The 17,514-nt window shown below is 36.6% G+C and overlaps 1 long non-coding RNA gene across 1 annotated transcript; it reads left to right on the top strand.

Moving 5' to 3' along the window:
* Positions 1-5,894: 5,894 nt before the first annotated feature.
* On the top strand, positions 5,895-9,539 carry LOC148158023 (uncharacterized). Its single transcript, XR_015764107.1, has 5 exons — positions 5,895-6,112; positions 6,601-7,461; positions 7,550-8,205; positions 8,283-8,370; positions 8,453-9,539. It is a non-coding gene; the product is annotated as an uncharacterized LOC148158023 (long non-coding RNA).
* Positions 9,540-17,514: the final 7,975 nt, after the last annotated feature.

Genomic DNA, 17,514 nt, shown 5'->3' with positions numbered 1-17,514 from the left:
GTCTGACTGATGTTTAAATCTTGTAATCGTTCCCTATTTTGAACATTTCAGCTAGAACTTCCCCAGATAGTATTTAATGAAGATGTGTCTCTGTGTTTTAATATTTTTAAATTGTACTAATCATAACTGTTTTCTGACTCGTCTGTCTTTTTCGTTACTTTTTCACAGTTTCTGTTTCAATTCACTAATTATTATTATCACACACATCCCAAAACATTTTCAGTGTTAACTCCATGAACCATCATCATTCCTATGTCATCTCAGGGGGCGTTTACACGACAACGATCCAACAAAAACGGAAGTTTTGTTCCGTTTTTGTTGGATCGTTTACGCGAAAACGTTCTAATTACGATCTGTGTTTACACAGTAACGGCACACATCGAAAACGTGTAATGCTCTCACTGCGCCTAGTTGGTGCTAGGTTCTTTGAAACTGAGTGCGCATGTGTTTAAAAAAAAGTTCTACTTGAAGGCATGTGGATTTGTGTTTCCCTATCAGGTACCGTGCTCCCATAGATTGGGAGAAAACACACATTGTGTGCGTGTGATTAGGGCGCATTCAGTTGGAAAAAGTGGGATAACTTTGCTGCAACACCTTGTTTGAGCTTTCACGGTGTCCGTAGCGGGCCCCGGACTGGAAGCTGTTTATTGTTTTTACCTTGGAATGGCCAACAGTCTGTTATTCCTATATAAATTTGATAAAATAGGAGCTCCCGCCCTTCCCATATCCGTGTCCTCTGTCACTTTTTCCAGCAGTTAAAACAGTTTAATCCGTTGCTAACAAGTCGTAACCTGTTTTTCCGAGCCGCCTTCAAACGCAACATTAACGCTGAGACGCTCGCGCTGGGTTTCCACCTGTGAGGCAGCAAAGGAGACCTGCTGCTGCTGCGCAGGTGTGTGTTAGAATCATGGCAGCAAACCAGCAAAACGTAAATAACTTTGCACAGTTTTATCCCCAAACTAACCGACTGAGTTGAGTAAAGCTGTTGGATGCAGGTAATGATAGCTAAAAGGTGACTAGCTAATATCAATACAGCACGTTAAGCTTGTTAACAAGTAGCCTGTATGCTATTGATGTTGTTGTCTATGTTCAGCTACATTTTGCCCCCCCAAAATAAGTCGATGCCCTCCCTGTTAAACTTGTCTGGAGCCGGGGCTGGTCCGTAGTTCTCTAGGTAAGAGGTTGAACAAGCAGCCTTTAATTTTGCCACCTGATGGGGAAACAGTAACACCAGTATTGTGAGTAGTTTCTTCTTCTGTGGATTGTAGGAAGCAGCTATGTTTTGCGTCATACTATGCATGAGCTGGGGATTCTCTGGAAGAAAAGATCTGTTTTCTCGGTTTACACGACAACGGAAAACGGTACGTTTCATAAACATCGCACTCTGGAACCCGTTTTCAATCTGTGCCGTTGTCAGAGAAAACATTCGGTGGTTTCGTGTAAATGCGCACTACAAACGCAACAAATCTCTTCCGTTTTCCCCCGAAATCGTTGTCGTGTAAACGGGGCCTCAGTGTACTACTGACTGTATGCTAGTTTATGCTCACTCACTCACTCACACTGCCCTCTTTCCTACATGAAACGTTTGTTTTGTCTCCACTTTCACAGATTGAGGAAGCACAGTCTTTCACAATCTGGCTGTCTGGTGTAACTCTTCCTCAATCTGTGAAAGATTGAGGAAAGTTCATCCCTGGCCTCAAACATGCTAACCTTAAGCTCCTAGATTTATAGATGAAGCTGGGCATAATGCTGCCTGTTTCAACACATTCAGTGTGTGCAGAACAGTGTTGCATTATGTCCTCAGCTGGACTGGATACAGGGACATTGACTCATATCTGAGATTTATGAGTAAAGTTAACAGTGGGTCGTTTACTATTTCCTCCACACCGGGTGAAACTGATACAGGCAGAGACAAGCCTTACAACTTTGCTCAAACTCCCAATATGACCGAGAGGAGAGCCAGTATAGGAAACATGATGTTACTCTGGTCTGTGAATGTCAAATGTACAACAGAAATAAGAATGTCAGGCAGTAACCATGTTAGGATTTGTTTTATCCTTCCATACAAGTTGTTATGTTGTGAAACAGTGCCGTTGTTATGTTATAAAACAGTGCCAGCTATTAATTCATGTTAGATTAAAAACCACCTAGGCAGGTTTTTCTCACTGTTTTCCTTTGAAGTTTTATGGTTTCGTTTTTGAAAAGAAATGTACGTTATATATTCACCACTTCCTTTGAATTTTTTGGGTGGGGTTTTTTCAAAGTATTGAGAAATTTAATGACTATCTGTTGCTGCAGGTCATCAAGGCTGATAGTGAAACGAAACAAACCAAGCGAAATGATTCACAGTTTTGGTAGCGTGGCAACAGAGAGGAATGGTTTCTCTGTTTGATGTTGATGTGATCTTTCAAACTGAAGACCACCTCTTACCGTGCCATAAAGTTTATCACACGCAGAGGCTGAATCGAAAGAGAAAGGAGACAATGAACTAAGGAACATGCAGAGGCTGAATCGAAAGAGAAAGGAGACAATGAACTAAGGAAATACAATTGTGGAAACTCTGAAGATAAATTTACAAAAATAAATGCATTAAATAAACAAAATGTATAGAAATGCTCAATTGAAGATAATTATAAAATCGAAAATAACAATATTGTCAATAAGATTATAGAACTTGCCAAACTCTTAAAAGCTTAAATGGAAATAAAACATTCAAATATAATTGGCTCATGGAATTCTTTCTAATATTGCAAAAAACTATCACATGTAAAAGTTAAACCATAAAGCGTTGCTTTTACAATAAAAGCATCCAAACTCTCAGCTTCCAACAGATCTTCAGGAAGGCTGCTCCAAAGCTGAGGGGTAAGAAAAATATGCTCAATTATGTTTTAGTGCTCAATTTAAAGCTGCAGTAATTTTTACAATAATCAGTTTTTGTATCAGTATTTGTTCAAACTGTCACCATGTTGTGAAAGCATATGCAACAGATAATGTGTGAAAAACATTAAGCTCCACCTCTCCAGTGCTGCTATAGCTATCTGAAGAAATGCAATGCTCCAAGTCAAAAACAACCAATAAGCCAGAGGCAGCAGGACGTTTTAGCGATGTCAATGATGCTCGTGTATGAACTGCTGAATGTGGTAATGTGAGAAATAACTTACCATTCCAGAAAAACTGTTAATGTGTCATCATCAGAGAGAGAAACGTGTAGGGTATGAGCAGCGCATACACAAGAATGATTAACAGCGCCAAGATACTCCTCCTGGCTCTGATTGGTTGTTTCTGACACAGCAGTGTATTTGTGCAAATGACAGCATCATCGGGATAAGATGGAGGAGTTTGTTTTTTCACAGATAATCTGTATAATTTCATGGTATAGTGGTGATTTTCACAAATAAATAAAATACATATTTTATAAATTTTACTTATAGCTGTCTTAAGGAGTAACAAAAGAACCTTTCTGGACCCGGAGTGGACTAGAACACCTTTAGGACAAGCATATATGATAAGTAGTGCACACTAACTTTAAACAGTATTACATCTTGACTTAAATCTTGACAATTAAGGGCAATACAGATCAGCAAAAAAAAGTAATTATTAGTTTGAATTTCACTTGTTTATTCAATTAAGTACATTTTATCAATTTGTTGGAATTTAATAAGTCAGTTTAATGCATATTTAAGTGTTAAATGTCATAACTTATGTCAGTAAAATTAATATTTAATGAATGTTGGATTCCTTGTAAAGCTAAAAGTCCTTATCCTATTCTTTGAGTCATTACATACAAATGTTTTGAATTAGTTATCAAAATCTGTCAGTATTATACATTTCTTCATAATTCCTTCCTGAAAATCTTACACAAGAGTTGCCACTCCCCCACCTTGTTTTCCTTTCTGTGATTTCTTATCGCTGTGTACACTTGGATTATAAAATCTAAATGGAAGCTTAAAAGCGTAAATTCAAGCTGGGAAGACTCCAATCGACTCGCCGGCCTCTTCCATTACCACACCCACGCTTCAATCAACAAGCACCGGCGTGCAGCCACTCCAGCCAATCACCTCGCAAGAGTTCCTTCAAAAGCACCAACAAAGCCGGGCTCTTCAGCTTTTCAGCCACGCTTTGACCCTCCTTCTCCCCATCTCCACCTTCATCCAGACGAGCACCTTCCTGTTCCCTCCTTCCAAAGGCTTTTCTCCACCACCAGTGTCCGGGCCTGGGGCAGAAGACTACCCTGAGCTCCGTCCCGAGCCGATCATCAAATCGCTTGATGATGCTCAGCAAGAACGTCTTCAGCCAGGCCCGAGTGGCAAAAAAGAACGCAGTCTAATAAATCTAACTGATGTTTTTTCTCTGTGTGAGTTTCTCCAGATTGAATTGAGGCTTAAACCAAATATAACATGGGGTTTGTCTGTCAAATGTGAAATGTATTTTGTTTTTATTTCTGACCATTACTATAGTGACTTCTTGTTTTCCATTGGAATTTAATTAACAAATGGAAAACAGAACACCACTTTATGATTGATGTTGAGAAGATTGATTTGTCACAAACTGAAGAGAAATGAAAAAACTTATTTGTTGAGAAACTCATGCTCAAGAAATAGAGGTGGAATGAGCTCATAGAACCTGAAAATCTAGTAGTGGCAGATCTAGACCTATCATTGTCAAGCTACTGAGGTCCAAGAATAATAAGATCATATTGCACCGCAGTGAGTTTCTCAAAGGGTCAAGTATCTATATTATTGAGGACTTCACATACACTGTTAAGAGAAGTGGAAAAGACCAAACGCCTGAACTGAGAGCTGCAAAAGGAAGAGGAGACGTTGCTTGACAATTTGGTTATCAAGCAACACACCAGTATACTGAAAAACCATGAAATTTCTACTAATTATGAGGTAGATCACACACTGAGGCCCTCCAGGTTAAGAGATGTTGATTACCTTATTCACTTAATTTGCCCAAGGCAGGCAAACCGCACTTTTTAGTCAGAGGTAAAAGAATGTTCCATATGAGTAGTCCGACTAGATCCAACCAGGAACAGAAGACACAGATGACTTAAGTACACAAAGAAACCTAATCAATAACTCAAAACAGCTGTAGCGCCCTGGTGGCGGGAAACAGGAAAAACGACGGTCAGAAGAACTCATGACATTCTCCTTTGTTTTTAAAGGGAGATGGGGAAGCAGTGAGAGAGAAAAAAAATTCCCTTCTCACCCTCCGCGGGTGGTCTCTTTCATCCTCTGAGCTCGGGTCCTCTACCAGAGGCCTGGGAGCTTGAGGGTCCTCCAGTATCTTGGCTGTGCCTAGAACTGCACATTTCTGGACTGAGGTGTCTGATGCTGTTCCTGGGATCTGTTGTAGCCACTGCTCCAGTTTGGGGGTGACTGCCCCAAGGGCCCCGATGACCACAGGTACCACTGTGGTCTTCACCTTCCAGGCCTTCTCCAGTTCCTCTCTGAGGCCCTGGTATTTCTCTAGTTTCTCATGCTCCTTTTTCCTGATATTGTGGTCACTTGGTATTGCTACATCCACCACAACGGCTTTCCTCTGTTCTTTATCCACCACCACAATGTCCGGTTGGTTCACCATTACCATCTTGTCTATCTGGATCTGGAAGTCCCACAGGATCTTAGCTCGGTCATTCTCCACCACCTTTGGGGGTGTCCCCCACTTTGACCTCGGGGCTTCCAGTCCATATTCTGTACAGATGTCCCTGTACACTATGCCCGCCACTTGGTTATATATACTTGGTGTGTGTGTGTGTGTGTGTATATATATATATATATATATATATATATATATATATATATATATATATATATATATATATATAAGTGAATAAGGTGATCAAGATCTCTTAAGGAAATCCATATCTATTTATCAATCGATAGATCTATAGATCGATTGAAATGTTTGGAAACCACTGGGGAGGCGCAGCGCAGAAGTAAAAGTTTAGGAACCACTGGCCTAAGGACACATGGTGGGGAGGACAAAGTTGGCTAATGAAGACATGCTACGAGTGTGGAGGATGATAATAAGGACCAGCCACCAGAGAAAGAAGTTCCTATTTGACCAAAGAGAAAGAAGCAGATGAAATATTCCCCAAGAAAATTAGGTAAGTCGTTTATGTGTTAATATTTTCACCTTGTGAATATTCACACCTTGTGTGGGTGGGAAGGGACAGGCAAGTGCGGAAGGGGGAGCAGGAATCAACATTTACCAGTAGAGTTAAAAAGTTACATTTTAGACAACTAAAAACTGGTGTTAAATCAATTTATTTAGAATGCTCATTAAGTAAAAAGATTCACTCATCTGCCTAAAACTATAAATTACATTATGCATTATGAATAACAACAATGGCAGTCTGTCTGAACTTCTGCCAGACAAATATTTGATCAGAATAATTTTGTTCAGCTCCAGTTATTATTCCACTTGTATTAAGAAATAATTGTATTGCACTTTATGACTACCAGTCATGGTAACTAGACATTTGTCTGCCAGTCTACCATTCTGACGGTGTGCAGCAAGGGACATTTTTGGAATAGTATTTAAATAAATGGTATTTAAATACATGACATTGTCTTTTTTGTTCTTTTTTTTAAGTGACCACAATGAATTGAGTCATCACCGACTATGAGAATGTCCAGAAGAGATTCACCAAGTTTGAATTCATGAAAAGGCTTTCGCCATGATTAACTATTGCAAGAACAGCTGTAATTTCTGAGCATTTCTGGACACCTTCAAAGAGCTGCTTCCAGGAAATGAAGACAAGAAGAAGACAAGTTATCATGACGCAGACATTTTGTCTAGATTAATGTCAAGTTGTAAACAAAGACATTTTCAATAATGTCAACTTTGTATTAAAAGTGTCATAATTTACCGAAAGACACTTTATGACAACTGTCATAAATATTCATGAAGACTTGTTGATGTTCATGACAGGTGTTATGTCATGTTTGACAGTGTCATGACAGTCTTATTCAACCCCTTCAAATAAAGTGTTATCAATGTGTTCATATCATGATGGCAGTGTTTGTGAAGAGTAATTGGTCTGAAATGAAGTCTGGTGGATGGTGATTTCATAGTATAAAGTTCATGGCACTGGTGCTTCTAGGTCTTCAGGAATACAGGCAAACTATGGCGATGTGATCTACAAAGGTGTACCATTATGACACAGCCTGGGTTAAGTTTTTAGATAATTCTGTGTACAGGTGGAAGTAATTAAATTTTTTCTTAATTTTCAACAGGACCAAAATTAGAGATTTGGAAACAGACAAAAGGGAGCTGGTTGGTGTTTTTGGTAAAACTGGAGCTGGAAAGACCTCATTGATTAATGCAGTCATTGGTGTGACGAAACTTTTGCCATCTGGAGATGTAGATGCATGTACCTCGGTCATGATCAAAGTGGAGGCGAACGGTCTCAACTCGAATTATGAAGCAGAGATCGAGTTCATCAACAAAGAGGTGAACAGAACCATCAAACTGTTCATATTATAAACTGGAGTATTGCAGGGTTACACACTTAAAACCAAACACAATATTTCCTTTTCAGGAGTGGGAAGATAAGTTGGGGACCGTAGATCGCTTTCTTGAGGATGACGAAGAGCAGGACAACCATGACGATGATGAAGAGAACGATGGCTATCATGACCTTATTGAGAAGCTTACAGCAATTTATGGAGAGGAATGGAAACAAAAATCATCACAACAGCTCATGGATAACAGATACTTCAGAGAGATTCCAGAATTTCTTCAGTCCACAAAGAAGATTTTAACTTGTGAATCTATGAGATGTGACTTTTAGGTCTGGAAAGATGGTGATAATACTATATACAAATCAGAACTGGCCAGGCGTCATGTATTAGGTTGTGGTTTTGAACGATAGACTTTTGGCGTCACCTGGTCCTCTAAATCGACCCAGTCGGAAACAATAACATTTGACATCATTCATATAATTCATACTGACAGGTATACAAAAAGTGGAGATAGTCTATGAATCATACTCATGTTTTCAAGGTGCTTTTCAAGGTGCCTCATTTATATTTATAGTAGTTGCTACATTTCATGACGTAATTTCTGTCATGAAGTTTTCACTGGTGAATGTTTTCTTTTAGTTCACCAGCTGATGTTCAGGCTAAAATCCTAAATAGAAACTTAAGAGCCAAGGAAGCAGTGGGCAAAGAATTCAACAAGCTAAACAAGATAAAGGTGAGCTTTGAACAGCATATGATTTTCAAATTGATCGTCTACAATTAAATAACATGAACAAATTAAATTCCCCACAGAAATATTTTAGTAATGAGTGTTTCAAAGTCTTCACAGTGAGCTCTGCAGAGTTTCTGAAACCAAAAAACCTAAAGCCGGAGGACACTGGTAGGCTACAACTGAAAATGGAAGATTCCTCAGTAATGCAGCCTCAGTTTTATGCTAATATGACCTTATTGTCTTTTCCAAGAAATTCCCGAGCTTCAAGATTTTTTGCAAAATCTAAACGACTCTCACTCAGTGACGCTAAACTACGTTTCTGGAGCTCAAGGGATTCTGTCTTTGATTCAAGGGGCGAGCTTGAAAAAAGTGGTAAGGCTGAGAAAAGAAGAATCTTAATTTTTCCAGTTATCTTTAATATCCAACGAAGACGCACTTTTTGTGATACAGAGATTTGTAGAAACCTAACACATTATTAGTCACCTCGTTTTACTTGACATCCTCTGTATACTCTTGGTGGAATTCCTTCCCTTTTGATAAAAAAGACCAGATTAAAGCTGCAATATATATATATATGTATATATATAACTTTAAGGGGAAAAAAATCACATATTTGTTGAAACTGTCACTGTGTGATGACAGCACAATATGAGACAGAAAATATGTGAAAACATCCAGCTACTCTGCCTTCTCCCACTGCTCACTAGAAGCCGTCTAGAAACAACCAAGCACAGTCAAGAGGAGGGCTTTACCGCTGTCAATCATTCCTGTGTCCATGCTGCTCACCCCCTGCTATTTGTTATAATATAGTTTCTCCCCATGAGCAGAGCCTGTCGTTAATGCTAAGGCTGGTTAGAATGTAAAGTCCTGTAACGTTGAGTCATTTCTCCCTCATTAGCACATTTAGCAGCATGTCCACAAGGTTGATTGGCAGCACTAAGACGCTTCTTCTGGCTCTGGTTAGTTCTTTTGATTGGTAGTGGTGTATTGCTTTAGATGGCAATAACAGCACAGGTAGGAAGTGGAGGAGCTCAATCTTTTCATAGATCTGTCTCATACAGTCATGATGATCTGGCAATAGTTTTAACAAATATGTATAAAACATATTTTTAAAATAAAAGTTACATACTGCAGCTTTTAACCCTATGTAGTCGCTGCCAGCTGTGTGGCGTACAAGCATGTGGCGCATTAATAAGGCTTTGTAATAACGGACGGCATACCGAGTTTTCATTTCGACTATGTTGGACAGTACGGACTTCAAACTTTATAAAAGTGGTGTTTTTATATTGGTTTTGTGGTTATTTACTTCAAAATAAAGCCAGAAATAAGATCGATCATTTCTGCCTTATTTTGTGGGGTCTAAATGTACCACATTTCGAAACAACCAATAAAAATGTGTTGACGGTCTGTTGCTAGGTAGAACGGAGACACCCGGAAAGAGACAATGGGGGGGAGTTGGATATGGCAAGAGACTAGGGTGCAGCGATGCTGTGGATTTTACTAGGAGTTTTTTCGCTGGGTTTTTTAGACTCTGAGTGTGTTTGTTAGAGTTCGTGGTGTGTGCAGGGTTAGTAGTAGTTTTGCTATCTGGCTTCATAGCAAGCGCTGACGCACAGAGAAGAGAGACTGCACGCCGGGATGGCCATTTAGACCTTGTCTGCAAAGGGTTAATGATGCTTTAAATGAATAATTTTTGCATTTTTTAGGTTGACTGTTTGTTGGCACCTGTGTTGTAGACATGATTTATATGTTCTTTAAAACTGCCAGCATTCCCATTTAGTTTAAGCGAGTTGTTGGCAAGTTAATACTAAGAAATAATATAAATATATTTTCAGAATAATGAAAGGTCAGAACTTTTATTCCTCACAAAAAGATTGTTTTTGTTTTCATATGTATTTTCTGAGTATTAATAAATAAATGTTGTTTGAATTTATGTGTATAAATGTGTTATTAGATAACCCAGCAATTAATGGTTCCTGTCACCTTTCATATCCTTCGTAAATGATATGAATGTCAATTTGTACATTTTTAGCAAAAAATAAAGATATACATTTGTACATTGTGTGATATGAATATTGTGAACAGTTAGGCTTTCTTAATTGTACCTGTTCTACTGTGTTGTTTTTACATTTAAAAATGTAATCATCTGTTGTAATGTAAAAATCATAGGAAAACATTACAAAAAATACAGGTAAATCATATAATTTCTAGAACAGTTTGTTTTTAGGACCCATAAATCTCAAACAAATAAGCACAAATTAAGGATAGTTTGTGAATCTATAAATATAACATTAGTGTATGGTTTTAACATAATAGCAATCATAATATTGTAAAACATTTATGAAGAATACTGGAAAAAATAAACCAATGGCCCAATAGGTTCGGTTATAGGAGTGCTGTGTGTTCCATTTATATAAATTTAAAGAACAAACTGGCTTTAGTTAATTAAACCATAAAATTGACACAATGTTGAACTAGACATAATTACAAAGTTTACAAAGCCATCTGGCCTTTGACAAATTTTGAAGACAGTAACCACTACACAAATCTCTTTACTGAAAACAACTTTTAAAGAATATTTAATTCTCTTCGTGTGCTGTGGCTTCCTCCACAGGAACCCAGCGTACTCTCTCTCTTACTTTTTAAAGTCTTCTTAGATATGAATGTGTGTGCAGTGTAGATTGTACTTACTTTCTGTTCCCCACTATTGTACAGACTCTTCTCACCTTGGTCCTGGTAGGTGCTCTCTAGAATCTTCAGTGAGTGAAATTTTTAAGTGACATATTTCCTTTTTTTCTGACCAAGCATGTTTTGACATAGGAAAGGAAGGACTCTTTAAACTATGTCAAGTGTATATTTTAATTAGACAGAATAAAGAAAACAATAGATGCACAAAACAAATATAAACCCAATCTTCAGGTGCTGACAAAGGGAAGACTTATAGACTATTTATTTTTAATAAACTGAAAGTTATCCAAATTAATAATCTAAAACTAAACCATATCTGGGGTTGAAATGTTATTTTTGTGGGCTAAGCTACTTTTGTTTCCTGGTGCAAAGTAACAATAAAACACAGAACCACAGGACTAAAAGTTGCACGCAAGGGAGAGAGTCAGCATGAGAGGCTGAGAGCAGGCATCTTCCATAAACATTTGCCCCAGGACAATAATCACATGATGGTACAAGCCTGAAACTCCTTGATTTACCACTCCCAATAAGCCTGTAAAAACAAGGAACAGCTTATGAAACAGTTCTTTGTTCATTTCTAACTAAAAGAGTAGTCGTTATGATAAATATCCTCAATGCACCAGAGGGAGAATCAAGAACAATAGAAGTAACATTTAATGATGTCATTATACACTGCTGCACTATGAAAAGACAAACTAGTTCTTGGCAGTTTTTTTCTCAAGGTCTTTTTCAGTGTTTATAGAAAAGAGAGTCGTTATCTTGCGTGCGTGTGGTGTCATGGGATGCAGGGAGTTAAGAAAAGCTTATGGAAAAACCTGGGAAAAAAGTGGAACAAGTTTTGACTTTGTGGGATGGCTTCAGGTTCACCAAATTGTTGACATTAAATCAAATGATAATTTTTTTTTATCATGATGTCTTAATGAGATAACATAAAACAGAGGTGTGAAGGGAAGAGATAGAATAAAACAAAAAAAATTGTTGAAAAAGGTGCACAAAATCCTTGAATTATGTATAACTGGTGGTGCAGATATCTTGCTATCAGATTTAACTTATAGATACAGTTTTTTCCCAAAAGGTATAATGTTTTATGATCAGATAGTAGGTCTAGACAAAGTACCACCAAGGGACCCAAAGGCCAACTGTACATGTATGTTTTAATGAGGGACTAACATTGTAACATGATGTAAAGATAAGAAATGTTGATTTTACATACTGCCCTTTATAACTGGCAGACATGAAGATGCCTACTCCATAAATTCTACAGCTGTACAAAGAAATTGAAAGAAATATGAAATATCTTAACACTGAAGAAAACTAAAAAGTACCTCCCAGGGTAATTGTGTCTTTATATTTTTATATAAAAATGACACATGTATGTTTTCCAATGAAAATGTGTAATTTAACTGCTTCTGGTGTTTTTTATTATTATTTTTGCCATCTTCTTTTCCTCTTCTGCCATTTTGTATCTAACCGCTTTTCTCTACTGAGCTCCTCGTCCTGTCTCTGAGTTTACCTATAGACCACACCCTCTACCTACCTACCTACCCACAAAATGTTTTTGCTCTGTATGTGATCAGCCTTTCTGTGAGAAAACTGATAACTTCATGTCACCTTCTTCACAAGGTATGTTTTGTATCTTTTGCCACAATTTTCCAGGAGTTTTCTTTCCTCTCGTTTTGCTCTTTTCTAATCTTCCCATTCTGATTGCCTTAAGTCATTACCTTTAAAAACAGGCAAGCATCTCAAATGTGCTCATTTGAACTCGTAAAAGTTTATTCTATGTGCATGTACGGCCCCAATTCCAGTTTTTCTTATAGATCTTAGCAGACGCCAGGGGTATCAAACTCATTTTGGTTTAGGGGCCGCATACATCTTAATCTGATCTGCAGGGGGTCACACAAGTAAACTCATTGCAAGATTAAATAGAAGCAATAAAAGTGGACTTGTTAATTATTTTTATATTAAACGAATTTCACTTTTACAAAATATATTATGAATAATCTCAGTTTTTAAGAAAGGTATATGCAATTTCAACAATACTTTTACTCAGTTAAGCATTTATTTAAGTGCATTATGCATAAGAACTGATCTCAGTGATTGTACAATGTTGCAAAACATTTATTCATCACAAAATACAACAGACAAAAATTAAGAGAAGATTTAAAATCAATTTTCAACATCTGGGAAGCAATTTGAACAAATTATCTGGCTTCACACATTTGAAATCTTAAGTGTCACCTGTTTTAAACAGACATTTGATTAAGTACATTTGTTGATGCATAAAATGCATACATATAGAAAAACTTGCATACATAACATGTATGTATGTTAGCATGCACGAGAAATATGAGGTTGCCAGGGCCAAAATAAAAAGCTGGTAAAGCATAGAATCGAACTTGTTTACAGAACCTGAAGCTCAGTGCTGCCATCTGCTGTTAGTTCTGCTGCAGCGTTGGATCATGTTGTGTGCTCTGAATAAAACACAGCGCCCCTCGTGGATAGTATAGGAACTGAAGATTTTCAATTAAACGAAGTATATGTTTTTTCATGAATAATGATAATGCATTTAGCCCCCGGGCCGGACTAAATCGTTCGGCGGGCCGGTTCCGGCCCGCGGGCCGTACGTTTGACACCCCTGGCTGTCTCGATAATAGGCGCCTTAGGCGTAACTGCAGTGCTGAGTGGTAATAGCTCTTCCTAACGATCTGATTTACTTTTTTTTACTTTCAGTTTCGGTTCTTGGAAATGGATACCTTTGTACGTGACAAACTAATCCAGTGGGATCTCAGTGACTTTATTGAAATATTTGAAGGTAAAGTATGACAAATCCTGACTACTAATGATTAAAGGTCTTTTGTGCATTGTATTTGGCTAACCAACATTGACTCAAAACTTTAGCTATATATAATAAAAACAAATTTTTTCTCCTGACTGTTTTATAAACAATTGCAGGTATTGTTTAATGACCTTGTTTAATTTTTTGTTAATCTTTTATATATTTCACTTAATTAGCATTCTTCCAGGCATAATTTGATAGTATTATATAATTAATCTTGTTTCACTTTGAGATGTTATTGAAAATAAGGAGAAAGGTGGGGTCCCCTAATTGTTATTCTACTCCCTTTGGTTGACATAACATCTGGTAGATGGGTACAGGAAGCATCTCACAATTTCCATCTCTACATTTTGTCTAGATGAATATGAAAGTAAATTATCAAATGCTATGTTGATCTTCATAAAATAAAACAAGGTAATCTTTATTGTCAACATATGTGAAAATAACTAAAATATAGAAACATTGAGGAACAATCTGACCACAATAAAGTGAATTATATCAGTTTGCAATATGAGTTAGAAATTTGTCATCACAAAATGTAAACACTATCATTTTCTGAACAAATTTATTTTAAATTACAATTTGTTGTATAGGTGACACATTTTTTACTTTTTGCAATTAAATGTCAAGTTAAGTTGTTTTTTTTTGCATCATTATGGGTCCATTAATTATTGAAGATTCAAAACTGAGTTATGCCTGACACACTTTCAAATAAAAAGGCTTTGCTAAAGAGTCAACTAATGCTTTCACACTACTCTGTCTGAGACCAAAATAGTTTGAAATTGCACCTGCATGAGTGAAATTAAATAAAATGTCATTTGAATACAGATCACTGCATTGATAAAGAAAGTCTTTACTGTCTCTCCGACCAAGATATCAATGAGCTAATTTCAAAAGTGGGACCAAGGGCACGATTGAAAAAGTGGCTAAAACTCTTAAAGGTAATGTCTTGCACAAATAAATGCCTTGCACTTTGTTTTGTCACTTCCTTAATTATATTTATACTAAAACATGCCTTTACAGCCTTTATTTTTCTAGATTATGTCAGTGTTAGTTAAATGACAGTTTAACCCTGACAACAATTTGAATCATTTAATTGCCATTAGGAAGAAGAACACACAAATGAAGCGATACCAAGTTCTCCTGTGCAAGTAAGTTGAACATCGTTTCAGTCTGGTTAAAAGTTTGAACAATTGTAAAAGAGAAATGTATGCAAATATAATGGGTAAAATAACTCATCACCAATTTTCTAAGTAAATATGTATTCCCTCCACATGTAGAGAAGAACCTATGCATACAAACACAAAGAAATCAAACTACACTTGGTCACAAATTAAATTATGTGCAAAATGATGAAATTATACACAAAAAACCTTTGACCATGTTTACTGAAATTTGGTTAATGTTCTTACAAAAAGTCTTGCTTGTGAAGAAAGGTTCTAAACCTCATGTGGAGAAAATAGAGGCATTTACTATTGTGGTATGAGCTTGGATTGTCTTTCCCTCAAACGCTCAACCTCATTTCACACTTTTGTCAGTATGCATTGTAGTCTTGCATATTGACAAATATTCCCCTATGGTAGTTGAGTGCATTACTTAATTTCTTTGAAACAGATGTACCTTTTAATCCCAGGTCTTCATGAAGCTCCCCAAGGTTCTTGGGTCTTCGAGAGCTCTTTGAACAAATAATTTCACATTGCCGTCATATCTAATTTTTGGAATTTAAATTGCTTGAAACTTCGGAGACATGTTGTCCGTAGTTCACAGAAAAACAGAACAATGTTCATTTTACTCAAACATATACCTATAAAAAGTAAAATCAAATAAACTGATCATTTTAAGTGGTTTCTTAATTTTTCCCAGAGCTGTATGTACCTTTCAGCAGTAATGGTGGCTTCACGTAAAAATTACCCATGCCACGGGCACTTACACACCCCAATGTCCTCACAGATGTTGGCTTTTGAACTTTGGCCTGATAACTATCTGGACATTATTTTTCTTGGTTAGACTCAAGGACAGGACATCTATGATTCCCCAAAACACTTTGAAATGTATACTCATCAGATCACAGGACACTCTTCCACTTTGCATCAGTCCATCACAGATAATGACTGTATCTTCTTTGTGATAAGCTGATGGGAAGTCCCATGCTAATTTATCTCCTTAACATCTCGTATTCCTACATTTTTATGTCAAATTTTGTTCCAAATTCTCTGTTCCAATAATCCTGGAATGCCCCAATTATCAGGATTACTCTTAAGATAATCTTAAGCAATTTTCCTTCTGGTCCACTCAGAAGGACAATGAGACAGAACTAATATAAAATCGGTGATATTCAACATGTTGGATAGTCTTGGCCTGATATTACATTATGTGTGGTGTGCTTCAAGGATGAACAAGAACGCAACCTGTTGAATGTGACAGATAGCCAATGAGAAAGCTTGGTGACATAAGCATGGAAGAGAATCCAAAACAAAGAACAGCTAACATGGTGCAACCAAAAGTCCGGGTGGATATCGGAGATGGAGGACTGCAAATCTTTTGTCAACATTTTGTGTAAGGGTTATCATAACTGAAGCAGCAAGGGGAGGAACTGGACCAAAATTGATGTACCTTGTAATTTTTCAATTACTCATTATTAACTTGATATAAATTGGTTCAATAGGGCTTGACATTGACATCAGCTAAATACATTAAAATATGTTATAACATCGAAAAAGCAAAGAATTGACATAATTAACCAGTGAAGCTATTGAAATGATAGAACAGAAAACAAGCTAGGCAGTTTAACAAGAATTAATGACAAAAAAAGACAATAGAACAACTCACCTCAATATCATAGTGCAAGACTTCAAAGAGGATGTACTTTTGTTAACTACAATGGTATCTAATTCAAACTATAATTTAACTATTAAAAGATATAGGAATTTTATGGGTAGGAATAATAACATGATGTTGATCAGAAAAGGGTCATAAGGTAAGGTAATTTTATTTATATAGCACATTTTCAGCAGCAAGGCGATTCAAAGTGCTTTACATGAGTTAAAAGGAAATACAAACAAACTAGGAAAGAAAAAAGAGGAAAGAAAACTAATCTAATGTTGTTAAGTATATAAACTAAGTCCTCCTGTTCAGGACTATTTCTAAATAGTGACTACTCTACAGTTTCTGATAAAATAAGACAAAGAGTAGACTATGGACTATGATTGATTATTTTTTATCACTGTAAATGTGTACCAATATTAAATGAAAATGTTTACATATTGTTTTAAAACTTTGCAAAATTGCATTTATATTTCTAAATGATTGTACTAAATGAGCTTTTAAGTAAAATAAATTACTGTGTTCATCCTTAGACATTCCCATCCACCACTGACACAGGTGAGTTATACAGAATCTTATACTGTTACACAAGATATCTGTCTAGAAATCAACCCAGGAACTTGGTTTCTCTATTTTTGTACCAAGGAAAAAGAAAGATTGACCTTCAGGGTGAATCCAGCAAATGCCAACCGGCAGTGAAACGCCAGCGTGAGAGTGCCTCCTTTGCAGGTATTTTGTGAAATTAATTAATTGTGAAAGCATAATTAAACTATTTATGTCTAAATAAATGCATAGTTTTTGTTTTAACTTCTTTTTAGGTACAAATATTTTATTTGTAAAATGTGTAAAACTGCAGATATTTTACTTCCTTTGGGTAAAGGCTCTAATACTGAAAGGACTGATACTCTTCAATTACAATTGCAATTTATCCTTCTAACAGTTTTACATTTTTTCTAACAGAATTA

The sequence above is a fragment of the Poecilia mexicana genome, unplaced genomic scaffold (genome assembly GCF_051168715.1).
Source record: "Poecilia mexicana isolate PSO_F unplaced genomic scaffold, ASM5116871v1 scaffold_8, whole genome shotgun sequence".
Lineage (NCBI taxonomy): Eukaryota > Metazoa > Chordata > Actinopteri > Cyprinodontiformes > Poeciliidae > Poecilia > Poecilia mexicana.
This window is presented reverse-complemented; position numbering and strand designations above follow the sequence as displayed.